Source organism: Giraffa tippelskirchi, chromosome 8 (assembly GCF_054371585.1).
Source record: "Giraffa tippelskirchi isolate mGirTip1 chromosome 8, T2T-mGirTip1v1.2.pri, whole genome shotgun sequence".
NCBI lineage: Eukaryota > Metazoa > Chordata > Mammalia > Artiodactyla > Giraffidae > Giraffa > Giraffa tippelskirchi.
In genome coordinates this window covers 143,952,202-143,970,545 of record NC_137282.1, presented here as the reverse complement: position 1 = coordinate 143,970,545, position 18,344 = coordinate 143,952,202, and the positions used below count along the sequence as shown (strand labels likewise).

The following is an 18,344-nucleotide window of genomic DNA, read 5'->3' as shown; positions in this document are numbered from 1 at the left end:
CAGCTAAAGGAAGAAGGTTTTGAAGAACGGGAGAATGGCCATCATCAGCTGCATAGACAAGGGTGATCCCATCTCAGAGATTTCAGCTGTTTAATTTTATTCTTTCTAACTTCTGTGTCATCTTTCCCATTATTGCATTCTTGGAGGGAAAGGAATTGGATGGCTTTGTTCTCACCGCCAACCCTACTCTGCCGTCCCATATTTGCTCCTAAAATGTTCCCTCCTTCAAAGAATAGGTGCAGATATGAAGTTTTGTTCTGATACTATTTGGAACAAAACTCACAAGATGAAGCCTGTAGCAAGAACTGAGAACAAACTCAGAATGTGATGGAGCATGCGCTACTGCCGGAACTTCTGATTCAGCCTACGTGGGACTCCACTCCAGGACGCCCAGTGGAGTTGAGCTCATTCATTCATGTCAACGCAAGAAACTGTTGAAAACTACACTTGCTGTTACAAAATTCTAAGACAACAAATCAGCTAATTAAAAAAAAAAAAAGACAATTCTTTGGCCAGATAAAGAAGATGCCAACAGAATGAATTATAATACCTTACTGACAAGGAGATCAAACCAGTCAATCCTAAAGGAAATCAGTCCTGGAGGCACTGATGCTGAAGTTAAAGTTCCAATACTTTGGCCACCTGATGCGAAGAACTGACTCCCTGGAAAAGACCCTGATACTGGGAAAGATTGAAGGCAGGAGGAGAAGGGGACGACAGAGGATGAGACGGTTGGATGGCCTCACTGACTCGGTGGACATGAGTTTGAGCAAGCTGGGGGAGTTGGTGATGGACAGGGAAGCCTGGCGTGCTGCAGTCCATGGGGTCGCAAAGAGTCGGACACGATTGAGCGGCTGAACTGAACTGAACTGACAGTTTTAGAATCTGATATATGTGTAATAGACCCAATATAAAAAAGCTTTATGGAACCTTTAACAAGCTCTGAATATCGGTGGTTACTATCCAAGGAAATCAGCGCTAAACCTTTGGAATCAAAGCTCTTTATTGCATTTTCATCGTGTGCAAGTTATCATTTCCCCCCTGCTCAAAATTGTGTAATTCTCTCTCTCTGTTTTAACTGTCTCGTTACTATTGTTTCCAAGCCAAGCCTGGTTATTGTAAATGTGATATACTGTGGTAAATTCCCCAGCCTCTGTTGCCTGCCTTTCTTCAAGACTCCAGGAGTCGTTCTGCCCAACCTCCCCGCTTCCTAACCCCTCCCTTCCAGTTGAAGCTTGTCACCAGAGTGCCTCACATGCATTCATTCTACCTTCTAGACTAATGGCGGTTCTTTAACCTAGCTGGCCATCAGTATAATCTGAAGAAGATTTTAAATTACAAAGATTCTTGCCTTATTTTTACTTCATTCAGGAGTTGCATGGTGGGTCCAAGAATCTACACTTTCATCAAGTTCTCAAGCCATTTTCCATGTCTGGGTACTACTGAAGTTCGTCTATAGCATTTATGTAATTTTTCTCTCAACCTTGGAAGGTTGCTTATGGTTGACTTTGCTATTATCATAACATTAATGTTAATATATTTAAATCTTATCCATTAATAATGTATTAAGCATATATCAAGTAATAGTGATATATTTTCATATATATTTTCCAGAGAAAGATAGGGACCTTGTACAGGTAAGAAAGGTCGGAATGAAACTTCAAAGTAAAACAGAAGATAAAACGACTTAGGATTACGTTAAAACTTAAAAAAAAAAATCTTAAACTCGTATCTCCCCCCTCCCTTCTTCCTCTCCATTTTCTTAAAAAGAGACGAATATATCATACTCACTTCAGACCCTATTCTGAAATACATTAATACGCAAGCATTCTCTGACAGAAGAAAACCAGGGAGGGTTTACAGCGTGGGCTCCGTGGCTTAGTTGGTTAAAGCGCCTGTCTAGTAAACAGGAGATCCTGGGTTCGAATCCCAGCGGGGCCTTCCCGGTTGTGACCTGGACGTCTTTCCAGGTATACCTTTTGCTCTTAAAATTCGGTTTTGGCAGGTTTTATCCCCCTACCTTCAATCTCCTTCTACTCTCCAGCTTTGGACATAACAGGTAGTTTCCAAAGGTTTTGGAAACAAAATGGAACTGATTTTGGTACATCCGCACGATCCCGGACTATATTAAGAAAACAAAGCGCAGGACTATGATTTTAGTACACTGCCTATTTTCTTGATGTTTCCTTTTGGATATACAAACCACATCTTGCCTCGGGATTTTTCTTGCAATGTTATCTCAGGTATTCCAATCCTAATTTCATGTATTGGAAAAAGTTAGGGCCGGGTACCTATGTATGGGACAAGAGCAAAATGAAAATATAGGTTCCCTTACTCAAAAAACAGGGGAAAGTTATCAGCAAAGATAGTAAAACATAAATTTAGCTTTACTTTTTCCTCACTCTCTTGACCTTTTATGGTATTTTTAAATTTGCTACTTGATGTCGCTATAATTAAGCAAAATTACCATCATAAACTATATAAGCATGAACTTTACTATCCATCTTGCACACCAAAACCCACAGAGCATTGCAATCGCTATGCGCACAAAGAATCTGGCCATTCTCACTGCGGGTATTTCCCTCATCGGACGTCAAGTACAAGATCGGAAGGCTGTTAGAATGGCTTCGTCCTCTTGGATATAAACTAAAACACTCAGGCTGCCGAAACCCGGGATCGAACCAGGGACCTTTAGATCTTCAGTCTAACGCTCTCCCAACTGAGCTATTTCGGCTCCCCAAAGACGAACTGTCCAAACATGTTTTTTCAAAATTGAGTTTGTTTTTCTACCCATTTTTAGAATGTTTCAGGCTTCGCAAGTGTTGTTAATGGTCCACAATATCTACCCACCCAAAAAGTCTGCAATGTTTTCTGTGTATGACACTTGCATTCAATTGCTGGCGATGTGGGATGGTAGAAGGTGAAGTCAGGAAAGTCACAGGGATTCGTTGGAAACTTTTCTGCTCCTCTGACACGGCTCAGAATATTACAGGAAAATATTTTTTAAAATTTCTTAGAGTTCCTTATTTTTTTCTTCTTTTTGTTCATTCTTGCATGAACAAGAATGCTGAGAAAGGGATTAATTTTTGTTGATGTGGGATCAGTTTTCTGCTTCCTGGTGACGATTTCTAGTGAGCCAGTTGCTGTCTTTTACGCTATTCTACCTACTCTGTCATAGTCTTTTGGTCTAGGTCTGACCCGGCTGAGAAGAAACTAAGAGCAAGAATAGTAACAGTTTGGATTCAGAATTTACTATTCTTGAGCAAAAACCATTCATCAAAAAACAAAAGACTGATTTAAAAATTGTAGAAGTCGCCGAGTTAGCAGAATAGATTTTCTGACAAAATAGTCTTGCCAAAGAATACAGAAAATGGGTTTATTTCCTAATATATGGAAATAAGAAATGACTATTACAAGGGGATGTAGCTCAGTGGTAGAGCGCATGCTTTGCATGTATGAGGCCCCGGGTTCGATCCCCGGCATCTCCATTTTCCCCCCCCTGCTCTTTAATGTACGTTATATATGTTCCTCAGTCCTGCGGACTCTGCTCTCCTACTTTTCCACCTTTACTTACTCCTCCACGCCTCCCCCACTCCACCACATGGAAAGTAAATATTGTTGCTAGAACAGCAGAAGGAAGAAACAAGAGAAGAAAACAAACAAAAAAGAATAGTCTTATTCCACCTCCAGGAATGTCACCAATTTAACCAGATTTTTCACCTGGACTATCTTAACAAGACAACTTAAGAGAAGGAAGATCCAAAGTAAGATGGGGGGAGGGGAGCAGAAAGAAACCCATGTGCAATTTAGTTAGCCTGAATAATCCTGAAGATAGTAGTCATGAAAAAAACTGATGGTGCTGTGAGCAGGATTCCAATCATTCCTGGAAAAAACATTTTGGACTGCAAACCGAATGCCTTAGATAGACAATTATTCCTGAGCTTTTATCATATACCTGAAAGAGAACACATGAATTCTAACGAGGGCTCCTGTTTCTCCAGTAAGAGCCTGGAAAAAGACAAAGAAAGCTCCACCACTGATCTGCTTTGATTTTGGAAACAAAGTGATGTTCATCCTCTGCCATTAGAGAACACCTGACTTTAAAATAAATTCAAGTAACGGAGAGGTTTTGGCTTTTACAAAGTCAACCACCTCTCTGTTTCCTTCCCATCCTTTCCACTGAATTCTCAAAGGGTTGAGAAACAGATGCTCAGCAGCAGGTGTGTGCTGTGGGGGCAGGAGACATTCTCTTTCAATAAACCAGAGCCCATGAACAGTATTTCTGCTCAAAGTTGTCCTTTGGGGACTGGTGGAATTGATGCTGTTTTCTTTTACAGATGGTTTAAGAGATGTGCAGTTTCTGCAGAGATAATCACTTTACCTGGAAGCTGATGGTAGAAAATGGGACTTTTATTGGTCTTCTTCTAAGGAAATTTTAGGACAGCAATAACCAGTTTAAACCCAAAAAAGGATGAGATCAACCTAGATGAAATCTCATGTATTAATAATAACCTCCTTATCTATTAGAACTTTTTCCAGCCATGTCATGATGGTTCAAACCTGTAGCTCCTGCAGTGGAAGCAGTCTTAACTGCTGAACTGCTAGGGAAATTCCATTACCTCCATGTCTTAATGTGTAGCTTTAAGTTCCCACTCTACCTGCTTTGGGGGGCCATCTACACTTAGCCACATAGATGTCCAAACCTGAGGTTCAGAGAGGTCCACAGAATTCCAGCTTCAGGTTATGTGTAGGTAGACATCCTGAAGAGGCTATCTTGTAGGCATTTAAAATATGTTATGTACAAACTCCAATTCAACTTTATTTCCCCTTTATTGTCCCACCTTATGTTCCTTATGCAAAAATAAATCAACAAACCAATAATAACCACAAACAGAATTCCCACCACTTTCTTTATTTTTAGTAGCTTTGTGAAACACATCCATATCTGCATAAACCTATCTACTTGCAAGTCTTCCTAAGCGCTGGACTTCAAAAAGAGCCCTAATCCAGTATTAGTCTACCAGCATCCACCAAGTTTCTCCCTTGCCTTTCATCATTCAATTCACTGTTTTATTTATCTAGCTGATCCTTGAAAGAACCTCAAAAGTTGCCTTCTTGTCTCAATTAGGACAGAGCAAAACATTGCTGAATTGTATACATTTATGCTTTCTCATTCTATTGCAGCCCTGGATTTGCCCCCTCAATACCCTGCTTCTCAGAATCCAGTCAAAGCCAACAGCAGGATGTGAGAAGTGGAGCAACACCCTAACGTGCTCTGAAGACATTCCTGGAAGAAAGCCAAGTTCCATCTGGCTTCTGTATAAAAGTTGGAAACAGTGTAGGGGAAAAAGAAAAATTACTTCTCAATAAGAATAAGGCAATCAGTTATAGAAGATTTACTGAAGTATAGGGTCTATGTGGTATGTAACTTACTAATAGAACATAAGTTAAGCATATAGGGGAGTCCAGGGAATCTTGGACTCCATTATTGCTTTTCCCTTTCCTCATCAATACTGTATTTCAAGAATACATCCACCTTTCCCCCATTAAAAAAATTTCTTTTATCATTTTTACCCCTTGCTCACATCCAAAGTAAATCCATTACCCAAAATTTTGATTGCCTTTAAGCTGATCTATTTCAACTCTATGACTCGGACATCTATCAACCTAACTGCATCAGCACAAGTAAGATAAGAGGAAATAAGAGAGCGAGCCCACGCCCCCTTTCGTTATATATCACAGTTTACCAAGGAACAGGAAAGAAAAAGAAAGATACAAAGGAAAGGAAAAGAGGCTCAGAGTCGATTTTTGCTAACAGATTCCTTTGTATTCTCAGCCGTGTCTGTGTCAATTGAAAGACTGAAGGCTGAGAAACAGAAAACCTACCTACTGATTTTTCTCTCCTCCCACTTCCCTCTCACATGGATTGTTGCTAGTAGTTGAAACTACCAAAGGCGGGAGGATATCAAACCCCAACTTTCTCAAAGTGAGAGAACAAGGCAACAACATCTCTCAAGGAATGTCGTGCTTTTCAGACTTTAAGTAGAGAAAATTATTAGTAATGAGCGTAGAGACTTGGTCAACACAGCCCAGTTTGGAAGAGCTTTAAAGGTTTGGACTAAAATCGGGAATCTTTTCCCATGATTTGAAAAGCCCATAGTTTGTGTCAAAACAAATTCTCCTTTCTGTAACATGTCTCCCTGATACGAATGCTTCTGAATACACTTGCTCAAGAAAAGGGCTTAGAAGGCTAAAACAAGAAAAATCAGAATCGAGTGCTTCCTTCGTCCCTGCCTTCACCAATAAATACTTTGTCCGGTATTTTCAAGCCATCAAATGAAAAGCCTCCTGGGTTGCTTCCGTCAAAATCTTATGAAACATCATGATAAAGATGTACAGTATAAGGCTTTGGACTTGTTATGGAAGCTGAAAGAACCCCAGTGAAAAAAGAGCGATTACTCTGCTCTTTGCTGCACGGTCACTTCTATCTGCTTTGCTTTCCGATTCGAGGACCGCCTCGAATTGTCGTGTTCTGAATACTTCTAGGGTTCTTTTTTAAAAGTATCTATGTTGGAGAAGGAAAGGGCAACCCACTCCAGTATTCTTGCCTGGTAAATCCCATGGACAGAGGAGCCTACAGGGCTACAATCCATGGGGTTGCAAAGAGTCGGATATGACTGATTGAGCACACACGACTAACTTATAAACAATACTTGGTCATTGAAAAATAGTCTTACCTGTGGCAGAATGTGTAATTCTTCAGCTCTGTGATGTCTGCTTCACTTAAAATTGATTGAAAAAATTGTTTTGGTCTTTTTGTATTTAATCATGTAAAATGCTTTTTAATGTGTGCAGATATGAAGCACGTAACTTATTTAAATATCGTTTCAATCCAGAATATTTAGGTAATATGGTTGTCATTAATGATAAATCTTGCTGAAATAAGTTACCTTTATTGCCACTAATAAAACATCTAGCAACAACAACAACAAAAAAAAGTATCTATGTCTGTGGTAGGTTTTCGCATTATGATAATGGGTTCTCTCAGGGAAACCAGTTTGACAGTTTGCTAGGTTCCCCAATCTTGTTTCACCACCCTGCGTTTGCCCTTTCTTCCCCTAGACAAGAAAAATGTCAGTGCTTTTTGTTGTTGTTATTGTTTTTGGCCGCCCTAGGATATCTTAACCCCTCACCAGGGCTAAACCCCGCGCCTTCGGCAGCGAAAGCACGAAGTCCTAACTACTGGACCATCAGGGAACTCCCTTGTCAGTTTGTTGTTGTTGTTGTTGTTGTTTTTAAATTGATAGAACCTTAAAGCTTCCCCCCGCCTAAGTCCTTTGAGAACAGCCTCAAGAGGTGCGGGACCCCTGGCTTAGAATCAGAACTGAAGACAATCTCAGAACACGTGGTAGTGTGTGAGGGAACAATGCCAGTCAGCTGGGGAAAGGACGTCGGCCGAGCATCCCACCCTACCTGGTGTGGCGTTCAGTTCGACTGCCTCTGTAAAGCACTTCATCTGAGCCGGTGCTGCTGAAGATTTGTGTTGGAAATTTGTGACTTTTTGTGGTGAAAGAAAGCAATTCTCACTTACTTCCTCTGAGTGAACCTTGGAGCAGGCTAACAGGAGTGGGAAAGTCCTAGAATCTAGAAACTCCGTCAATCGGACTGTAACTACTGAAGCCGCTAGATAATATCCAGTTTAGTAAGTTCACAAGCGGTGGAATTAAACCCCATGGATTTTCTCCACCAGAAAATAAATCCAATCTCAAAAGAAAAGTAATGTTTTATAAATGATCCCCAAAGAGCTTCTCAGAAGCAGGGGGTGTAGCTCAGTGGTAGAGCGCGTGCTTCGCATGTACGAGGCCCCGGGTTCAACCCCCGGCTCCTCCATCTGCGCTTTTTCCTCATCCACCCCTTTCATTTTTGTTACACATTTTGTCACGTTTCCTTTGCCCGTATTTTTTTTAAAATATAGTCCAATGGATTCCCTTTAATATTACACCATTTCTACTCCAAGGAAGTTGGTGCCATCCAACGCGGACTTTCACAGAAGGAAAAAAGAAGGAAGAGAAGAAAAAAAGGAACCACACTCATCGGCATTTCCTCTGTCAGAAGCAACAAGTCTACAGTCGTATTAACTGAACCATTCATTTTGGGCCCCATTTGAAAGGATTCCTAAATGGCAGGATGGGGAAAGGAAGGAAATAAGAACAAATAAGCAGTTCCTCGAAGTTTCCTTAGTTTTTTGAGCACTGGCTGGTCTAAGAGGGGAGGAACAGAAAAGCTTCCCTCTGGTTTCCTTATGCCTTTCTTTCCCCAGCTCCCACTGCCGGGCCCACACCTGCCACTCCTGCCTGGGCTGCAGAGAATCCGAGATAGGGTGCAAGGCAACAGACCCCTAGTATTTCTTGGTGAGTGAGGGGTGGAAGTTGGCCCAAGGTGAGGTGGCACTTAGCAAAACCTTTGCCCCGCAAACGTTTAAAACATGATTTGAAAGAACTAGCTCACGCTCATTTTATTCCATATAAAGTCGACTTCCATAGGAAATTTACACAAAATGTGTACTAGAAGACACTAACTCCCCACCATCCCCTCAACCAAAAGGCCTAACTAAAGTAAAATCTCCGAAACCCTGCGAACAGCAGATTTAGATTTCTTACCTTCTACATTTCCACACTGAACTTCACTTTTCTGTTCTTATTATTAAATGAATTAACAACACCTCATGTTACACCATGCTGATGTCCCAGAAGATGTGGCCAAAGGTGTTTGGGTGAAAATAAGAATAGACATATAAATTGCTTGTATTTAACAAAACAAGCAAACAGAAACCACTTATTTAGAAATCAGCACAAACTACTGAATATCATTGCTCTGCACTTCGTTTTCTGTGCACGTTGAGTGTCAGGTGAATGTACAAAAATTGTTCCATTTTTTTTACCAAAGATTTTTCAAGATAACTTTTGTATTAGAGAGGACGTTCTAAAACATGAAGTCAAAATTTTAAAATAGTGTCTGATTTCCCTCATTTGGAGAAACTAAAAGCTAACTCCTAGTTCGTTCCAGATCACAAGAAAGCAGGGATCCGTCAGAGGAAGCTCCTTTGATTCAAACCCTGGACAGATGCTCAAACCAGCCAAGCCACGAAGCCCCTTCCCACCAGGGCCATCTCCAGGCAGTCTCCACTCAAGTATGTTGCAATGCTGCTGTCTAAACTATTTGAGGGCAAAGATTCAATGAATGAGTTTTCTTTCTCTTTTTTTCTCTTCTTTTCCTTTCTTTTTCTTTCATTCTCTAGAGTCCTGACATGGGCGAGTAGACAAAGGAGTGAAAAATAGCTTAGGCCACCTTTTCCCATTTTGCCAACCATGGATTCTCAGGGTATTTTTCCTTTTGCTCTTCATTATCCTCACTCTATTTGGTGTGCAGCCCTTCTACTGCCTTAGCGAATCTCTCAGGCAGCTGTCAAAAGCCATGAGACATCAGAAGTTCCCATAAAGAACACTCTGGCCACTGTGACCCGTGAGAAAATCCATATTTTGGATACATGCTTCCAGGAGAAGGGAGTATCTGAACCTTAGTACTGTGAAGCCTCAGCCATGACATGCATGCCCATGTTAACTCAAGTGCCCTCAGGCTGGAACTCTGAATGTGTTGCTCTTTCTCTTGGTAACCTCCTCCGGATGGCAGATTTCCCACATCATCACATCAAGGGGCCTGCACCTCCAATGCTTCTGGCTATGAACCCCAACTGGAAATGCTAGAAGAAAGGTACAAAAGAGCAGAACCTGAAAAGTTTCCTGGGGAATTTAGATCCAGATGGAAAGAGAAAATGGTTTCCAAATGAAAAACACTAAGTATACGTTGCTGCAGACAGTCACTCTAACAAACTCTGGAGCCCAGCAAAATTGGGTCAGTGGCTTTGTCTTAGGGACTTCGCAGTTCTGTTTCTGAGATCCACAAATATGCATAAGAGGGGTATTAATATTTTGGAGGCTGAGCAAGAATGGCTAACAGAATTAACTTCTATAACAACTTTCCCACCCCCACCCAATGCTCTTGGACAAATACTTAAACCTCAGTCATCACAGAGGTATACCGAATAGATGCTTTCCTCCTGTTGCCAAAATCTGTGGTGACCAAATATGAGCTTTAGGAGTAATTCTAGATCATTGTGTCTTCTCTTTCGCTTTTTCTCACAAGGCAAAATCTGTATTTTTCTGAATACTGGAATCAATTATATATCAACTCTTTCATTCTTCCCTTGCTCCTCCCCTTCCAAAAAAAAAAAAAAAAGCCTGAATGAAGCTCAGTTGGCTTTGGAAAGTCCCTAAAATAAGCCCTTTTTAAAAAGTTGTTTCTTGTCTGCTTTGGGTCTTAATTGCAGCATGCATATGGGACCTAGTTCCCTGACCAGGGATGGAAACTGGCCCCCCTGCACTGGGAGTGCAGAGTCCTAGCCACTGGATCACCAGGGAAGTCCCCAAAGTGAGATGATTTGTAAAACTAACTTGGTGAATAATATAGGCAGCCTGAAGAAACCCACTAACACAGAGATAAATGGTTTTAGACTAGAATGCAATGGTTCCCGAACCTGGGGAACCGTGGGGTGACTTCATAAATATATGTATTCCCATCTCTATCTTATGGCTCCTGAGCTCAAAGAATCATGGGATGGGGGTGGAATCTATGTAGTGGAAATGCCTCCCCAGATAATTTTGTTGCTCATCTAGGTTTGAGAACTGTTAACCCAGAGAGTTGTTAGTTTGAACTTTTGAACCGTGGTGTTAGAGAAGACTCTTGAGAGTCCCTTGGACTGCAAGGAGATCAAACCAGTCAATCCCAAAGGAAATCAATCCCGAACATTCATTGGAAGGACTGATGCTGAAGCTGAAACTCCAGTACTTCTGCCATCCGATGCGAAGAACTGGCTCATTTGAAAAGACCCTGATACTGGGAAAGGTTGAAGGCAAGAGAAGGGGACGACAGAGGATGAGCTGGTTGGGGGGCATCACCGACTCCATGGACATGAGTTGGAGCAAGCTCGGGGAGTCGGTAATGGACAGGGAAGCCTGACGTGCTGCAGTCCCTGGGGTCGCAAAGTCGCGACTGAACAACAACGGAGACTGTGGAGCTGCGGGAACTGATGTGAGCTGCTGGGAAACAAGTAGCCAGGAGGAAGCGGTGAAGCGGAAAGAAAGGGGAGGCAGGCAGGTAAAGTGGAGGAGAAGGCGGAGCAGTAGGTGATGAAGAAGGGGGGCGGGGGAGGAGGCCGATGGCTGTGGTTGGGGAGACAGAAAAGAGGAAAGGGCCAAAGAAAGCTTGGGACTAAGTCTTTACTACGCCCACTGTTTGGTTGACCCGGGAGGTAATTTGCACCTGTGTTGCCTCTGTGTCCTCTGCTCCCTCTAGGGATGCAGGAAACCAGAAAGTTGTCTTCCTCCTAAGGGAGGCAGCTTAAAAGCGTTTGTGCCACAGAAAGGCACAACCTTTTTTGCCTAAGACTGGCTTTGAGAAAGACTAGCTGCTCTTTCCAACACGGAAATAACTTTTTTCAACCATGGATTTTGGAAGCCTCTGAGTTTCGTGAGAAGTGTCTTTCCCATGGACAGTATCTTAAATACTCTTTCACCGAAAAAAACCTGGGAGCACAGCGCTCCATGACTGATGATTGAACCGACATTTTGCTGCCCAACCAAAGTTCAGTGTGTGGTAAAAGTGTACGGGCAAGTGGGAAAGAAGGACGAGGAGGAAAATTTTCTCTGGAACCTGCAGCCTGTTCACTGACACACGCACAGCAGAGGGGGTGTGGGGGCAGGGGCGGGGAGTAATCTAAAGGAATTTTTCCAAAGGCCCCCTTTCCGCGTTCTCTTTCAGTGTCTTTTTCTTCCCTACTTCTACAATCCGGGAGGCTGAGGTTCGGTCCCTGGGTCTGGAAGATCCCCTGGAGAAGGAAATGGCAACCCACTCCAGTACTCTTGCCTGGAAAATCCCATGGATGGAGGAGCCTGGTGGGCTACAGTCCATGGGGTAGCAAAGAGTCGGACATGACTGAGCGACTTTCTTTCTTTCTTAATAATAATAAAAAAATGAAGTTAAGAAGAATGGACCGTGCATGGCGTGCTTGGGGCTCTGCCTTCAAGAAGACTGATTCTGAGCTAGCCGTTCTTGTATTTCAACTTCACTTGGTTCCTGGCTTTTATTGCACTGAAGTAACCAGATTGGGAGATCCAAGGAATATCAAGCCCCATGATTAAATGTTACACAAGTTAAAAAGGTACACACAAAACCATCCTCGAGAAGAACCTCAACAGTGTGGGAAGCGCACGGAACTTGTGGAGGTGCTGGGGATTGAACCCAGGGCCTCGTGCATGCTAAGCACGCGCTCTACCACTGAGCTACACCCCCTTGCACAAGGGTGTTAGCATAGGGTGCCTTGTTATTTTCTTTAAGTCATTGTAGGAAGGTGTTGGCAAGATAAACTCCTCCATTATTTTCAGTTCTTCCGTTTCTGAAACCTCTGGGCTGACTCTTGTCTCACGGCTAGGGCAGGAGAAAGAGAAATTGATTCTGGACCGAAAAACCTTTAGATCTTTCCGCAATCCTCTTCCCCATCAAGGGCGATTTTCCCAACTGCCTCTTGTGCCAGTTCCAGTCCACCACGAGGGAGAGTCCCAGAACTGAATCTTCTGTTATGTCGTCAGATCTTCCCTTCTTTAGAAAGTCTTCCCCTGCCCAACGCTGCCAAAAAGATGCAAAAGGTAGTACTGGGAATAAAAAGACTCGTTCCCAGAGTACAGCCGAAGGGGCGTAGGTCTAGTGAATTTAAGACAAGAGGTGAATTAATCCATAGTACTTGACCGAAACAAGGAGTGAGGAGTAGTGTCTCAGGCAGTCTTGTCGTCTTGCAAACTCCTGCATTCAGCACCTGGACTTGGAATATGACAGCGGCTTTGTTACCACGACGCTACAGCTTTGATTTTGTAGACGGTACAAGAAAGGCCGCGGACAGCGGAAAGAGGAGAAATGTGAGCGCTCCTGTTGTAGCATTTCTCAGATCAAATTATTTGCGCATAGAGGAGAGCGCAAGAGAAGCTGGGCGCAACCTGTGAAACAGATTCTCTTTTCCAAAAACGTCCCAAAGCTTGACAAATCAGCAAATTTCATCAGTCCCCAAGGCGCAGAAGGTCAACACTTCCCACCGTTAGGCAAACATAGGTGCCATTGTTAATCTAGATACAATTTTTGGACAAAAATCCTAAACCTTCTGGCAGGGGAGGGAATGGGGAAGAGAGGATAGGTGCCCGGATGGGTTATATTAGTACCATCCTGGAAAGACGAGCGGTTGGGAAGTGGAATCAGCAGAGGGGAGGTTGGGAAGGGAGAGTGACTTGGTTCTTGGAGGAGAAAAGGATGAAGCTGATTGCGGGGCAGAAAAGAGAAAGAGAGGCAAGCAGAGAAAGAAGACAGAAGAGGATCTTTTGGAGATGGGTCTCAATAGAGAGGCGCGGAGGTGGAAAGTGCCCAAGCGAAGCCTCGCTGCTGCACTTTCTGCAGGCCCTCGGGAAGAAAAGCCTCCTTCCTAAGGCAAGTGGTTTGAAAGACTGTCTCACAAAAAGATACATCCCGTTTTGCCCAAGATTTTATGACTCCGAGCGTGCTTTGCTCCACTTTCTGTCGCGGCAAACACAGGTTCAGCATTTTCGAGGGCGCACCTGAGGTTGCGTGTATCTGGAGCAGTAGCCCTAGTATCCGAGGTTTCGGAAAGGCGACGTTGTTCGTATCCCCATATGGCAGCAGCTTCGAATTTAGAAATGGATTCCAGCTGATGTTCTGTGCTTGGGCATTTCAACTGGCATCAACAGACTTTTAGCATGTTTGGTTTTAAAATACAAAGGAAAGAATGGGGAGGGAGGTGAGGTTAAGCAGTAGCTAAACGTTTTTGGTTTAAATAGTAATAAATTCCCACTGAAACCATCGTATTCCCGGGTAGCTCAGTTGGACCCGTATCAAGACCTTAGTCGGAGGACCCAGGATTCAAGACCCCGTTCTGGTGTAGATTCTTTCACTTTCCCCATAATTTCATACATACACAAAAAAGCTACTGAACCCGGCTTTCGTTTGGAGACCATTACTAGTCACATGCTTAGTCTTTTGTTTTAGCCTCTGTTGAATGTTACTTCAAAATCTTCATAGAAATCAGACAGTGACATAGGTTTTATTCGTCACCCTCTTGTTGAATGTGGGTGCTAACCAGTACAAGAGCCCTGTTAGGAATTTGCTCTCTGCAGCAAAACCTTTGCTCTAAATCCTTTTAAACACTCTCTTCTTTTGTAGGTCTAAAAAGGAGTCATTTTTATTTTATAAAAAGTTTAAATTTGAGCTTAGATATAAAGAAAAATAGAGAGGACATTACAGAAAGTTTCCCTATACTCTGCACTCAGTTTCCTTAGTAGGATGATACATTTGCCAAATTAATGAGCTAAAATTGATAAATTTTAGAAAGTAGAATCTATAATCTATTCAGATTGCCTTAGTTTTGCCTAATACACCTTTTCTTTCCCAGGATATTGAACCAGCAATGCAAGAGAGGATCTAGTCTAATGATTTTTTAATTGGTGAAATTTATCTCAGGGGACTTCCCCTTGGCAATTTTGTGGTTTCTCAAAGCTATCCAAAAATGACACTGATATTTTTTTTTTAAGAATTTCTAGGGAAAGCTGATTTTTAATGTTGAGCAGGTGCCTTCCTCCTGCATCACAGGCAGATTCTTTACCACATGAGCCACCACCCTTCCACATACAAGGTCATGTGTAAAATCCCCTGTATCTCCGTGTGTTTTCTCTACTCTGTAACCAAATCCTTCTTGCTGCACCCTTTCATTCATTTTCTCATGAGTTCCCTGCTCATGTAACAAGAAAACCAATGATCCAATGCATTGCCTTTGAAGCTGTTCCAATTCTAGAGGCTTTGGTTCCACTTAAGGTGGCTATTTTGGCAAAAGGATGATAGAATGGAAGAGGAAAAAGGGAGGGAAATGTCTATCTTAAATCTCCACCAAGAAAAAGAGGCCCAGGGTAGTCCTTGGTGGTTCAGTGGTTAGGACTGCACTGCTTTCACTGCTGAGGATGCAGGTTCCATCCCTGGGTGGAGAATTATGATCCTGCAATAAGAAAAAGAGACCTACCCCAGCTTTCAGGGGAAATTCACCTTCATTTCTACCACTTCTAGAGAAGGATTCTGAGCAAGAAAATTCAGGGTCATTATGGTATCAATAACTATACACGCATTAGTACTTCACACTACTAGGTATTATTTGGTGATTAGACACCAATGACAAAATGCAAGGTATCAGTAATTAATGGGTATACTAATTTGGCTTTTTTAAGACGCTTTTCCCATTTCAGATTTTCTTTTCAAGGTCAGCCTTTAGAGGTCAAATGAAAACAGATTCCATTTCTTATCTGACAAGAAACAAGCGACCACGAAGGGACTCGAACCCTCAATCTTCTGATCCGGAATCAGACGCCTTATCCATTAGGCCACGCGGCCAACTGGTGCGGTCATGTTTTCAAATTTGAAAGCTGAAATGTGGCACGTTCCTGTTTTCAAATTTCTAATTTCACTTAGAGGACGATTTCATTGATAACATTTCCACCCCAAAGGGCATAAAACTGCATCAAATCCCTGACAATAGTTACTTAAAATTAATAAATGGTAAGGAGATCAGAAGTGATGCAACCTTTCAAGGCTGTCTTGCCTAAGTCACTGAAAATGATGATGCAATTTCAATGGAAAAATATGAGCCAAGAAATGAAGTCTGCAATGAAGGAGTGATGACAGCATAAGAAGAGGGAGCTTCAGAATTTGGTATGTTCTGACCTGTTCTATTGCAAAGACACAAAGGCACATCATTCAAGAAGAAAAACCTGTAAGCTCAAATGAAGAGTAGGAGCTAGGGCCTGGACTGAATGAGTCTGAAGAAACACCTTCTGCTATTTCCTATGAAATTGTTTTAGGTAAATCCTTTTCCTTCTAGAAATGGGTTCAATGAGAAGCATTAGATTGGATAATGGTCCCTTGTTGTTTTCCTGTATGGAGAGACTGTTGGTTCTAGTAGAAGCTGAAGAGTGGAAATCCACACCACATTGGGCCTGGCCAGCAAGAGCTGTTACACTTGGTTCTCAGCCTCCCATCAACTAACTCAAAGACCCCCCTTGCCAAAGGAATGCTTGGGGGCAGTTTCAACCACCAACAGAAAGGGAACTGTTAGAGAACATTTTCTTGCATCTTCAAATTCCCCCTCCTTCAACTCTCTTTCTCTCTGCCTACAAATGCTGCAAGAAAGATGTGAAAGACAATGAAGAGGGATACAAACAGAAATAGTGTGAGTGTTGTCTGGAGAAATTTAGGTGAGGGACTTGGCAAGAAATGAAACTCTCTGTGTCTAGCAATATGGTCTGAAACCCAGCAATGCTTTGTCTAGGAGACACAGCATCTCTGGTTCTGAAAACCTAGAGAAGGAAGACAAAGAAGAGAAGAGGAAAGAAAATGTTCCTGATGATTGTAACATCTCTTTCAAAGAAAATCTTTAGCAGTGAGGAAAGTTCAAGAAATCTGACTTGGGAACTAAAACCTGAAAGATAAAATAAATTGGCCAAATGTGCAAAGATAAATTACTCAGGGAAAGCCTAATAACAGGAGCCTGGATAGCTCAGTCGGTAGAGCATCAGACTTTTAATCTGAGGGTCCAGGGTTCAAGTCCCTGTTCAGGCGTGTAATCCTCTACTTTATCTTTATTCACACAGGAATGAGTTCAGGGAAAAGATACCTTGCTTTGTGTAAGTATGCATGCATGCTCAGTTGTGTCCAACTCTTTGCAATACTATTGAAACTTTGCTCGTTGCTTTACAAGAATGAAATGATTGTGTGATGAATTTACCAACCCTAAAGGAAAGTCTTGGGAAATTGTTCAGACTGGAGACTGCAGACCTGAAGATTTGGATTTTATGTAGTGTTTAGAAGAGAGTCTCTTTCTTCAATTGACCCCGGAGGTGGGGGTGGGGGTGGGTGGGAAATCAACCAAGACTTCTGAACTCTAATAACAAAGATAGAACGTCTTGAAACCAGAAACACAAGACACTTCAGCCAGCCATATAGAAAATCAATTCAAATGACAGCAGCTACATCAGAAATGATAGAGGTTAGAAAGAATGGCACATTTTCCAAGTGCTTAAAGAATGGAATTGTCAGTCCAGAATACTATATCCAGAGAAAATATCCTTCAGAAATGAAGAAGACAAGATAGTCTCAGATAAAGGAAAACTAAGGTAATTTGCTGCCAATGAATTACCTTAAAAGAATGGCTACAGTAAGTTCTCCAAAGAGAAAAGAAATGATAAGAGAAAAAATATTGGATATCCGGAAACAAACAAAAAACATGGTGAGTACAGTAAACTTTCCTTGTCTTGAGTTTTCTTAATTATGTTTGAAACAAAAGTATAACAGTTTTGAAGCAAAAGTATAACTCTGTTGTGGTTCTAAGTTTATGTGAAAGAAATGCTTAAGACAATTATATTACAAATGAGGAAAAGTAAAGTGACAAAAAGGTGAGGTTGCTACATTTCACTTGAACTGGTAAAATGGTGACACCAGTACACTCTGATAAGTTAAATATCTATAATGGAATTCTTAGAGTAACTACTTTTAAAAACATCTACACAAAGAATAGTATAGACAAATAAATATGAAATTCTAAAATATGTACAAGTGGTCCATAAAAAGGCAAGAAAAAGAGAACAAAAAATAAAAATAACAGAGAACAAACAAAACAAAAAATTAAAACCCCAGACTTAAGCCCTACATACCAATAATTACATTAAATGTAAATAGTCTAAGGGCACCAATTAAATCCACAGGGTAGATTAGAAAATATGATCAAACTATAAGCTATCTATTTATAAAAATATTCACCTCAAATATAACCTGTAAATACATAAGCAGTTTGAAATTAAGAGGATGAAAACAAAGTATGTCATGCAAATGTTAATCAAAAGAAAGCAGTAGCTATATCAATGTCAGATAAAGTAAACTTTATAACAAAGAAAAGACAAAGAAGGACATCACATAATGATAAAAGTGCCCATCCACCAAGAAGGGCATAGCAATTCAAAATATGTATGCACCAAACCACAGAGCTGCAAAATATGTGAAGAAGGAAAAACAAAAACCTGATAGAGCTGAAAGGGAAAATAGGCAAATTTACCAATAAAGTTAGAGACTTCAGTGTCTCTCTCAGAATAACTGATGGAACAACTCAACAGAAAATGACCAAGGATATAGAA

The 18,344-nt window shown here is 41.6% G+C and overlaps 7 non-coding genes across 7 annotated transcripts; 4 read left to right on the top strand and 3 right to left on the bottom strand.

The window, feature by feature from the left end:
- The first annotated feature begins 1,867 nt into the window (after positions 1-1,867).
- Positions 1,868-1,941, top strand: TRNAT-AGU (transfer RNA threonine (anticodon AGU)). The gene has a single exon. It is a non-coding gene; the product is annotated as a tRNA-Thr (tRNA).
- Positions 1,942-2,661: 720 nt separating this feature from the next.
- TRNAF-GAA (transfer RNA phenylalanine (anticodon GAA)) lies at positions 2,662-2,734 on the bottom strand. Its single transcript has one exon. It is a non-coding gene; the product is annotated as a tRNA-Phe (tRNA).
- Positions 2,735-3,416: 682 nt separating this feature from the next.
- On the top strand, positions 3,417-3,488 carry TRNAA-UGC (transfer RNA alanine (anticodon UGC)). Its single transcript has one exon. It is a non-coding gene; the product is annotated as a tRNA-Ala (tRNA).
- Positions 3,489-7,818: 4,330 nt separating this feature from the next.
- Positions 7,819-7,890, top strand: TRNAA-CGC (transfer RNA alanine (anticodon CGC)). The gene has a single exon. It is a non-coding gene; the product is annotated as a tRNA-Ala (tRNA).
- A 4,446-nt stretch (positions 7,891-12,336) lies between these two features.
- Positions 12,337-12,408, bottom strand: TRNAA-AGC (transfer RNA alanine (anticodon AGC)). Its single transcript has one exon. It is a non-coding gene; the product is annotated as a tRNA-Ala (tRNA).
- A 3,071-nt stretch (positions 12,409-15,479) lies between these two features.
- On the bottom strand, positions 15,480-15,552 carry TRNAR-CCG (transfer RNA arginine (anticodon CCG)). The gene has a single exon. It is a non-coding gene; the product is annotated as a tRNA-Arg (tRNA).
- A 1,151-nt stretch (positions 15,553-16,703) lies between these two features.
- On the top strand, positions 16,704-16,776 carry TRNAK-UUU (transfer RNA lysine (anticodon UUU)). Its single transcript has one exon. It is a non-coding gene; the product is annotated as a tRNA-Lys (tRNA).
- Positions 16,777-18,344: the final 1,568 nt, after the last annotated feature.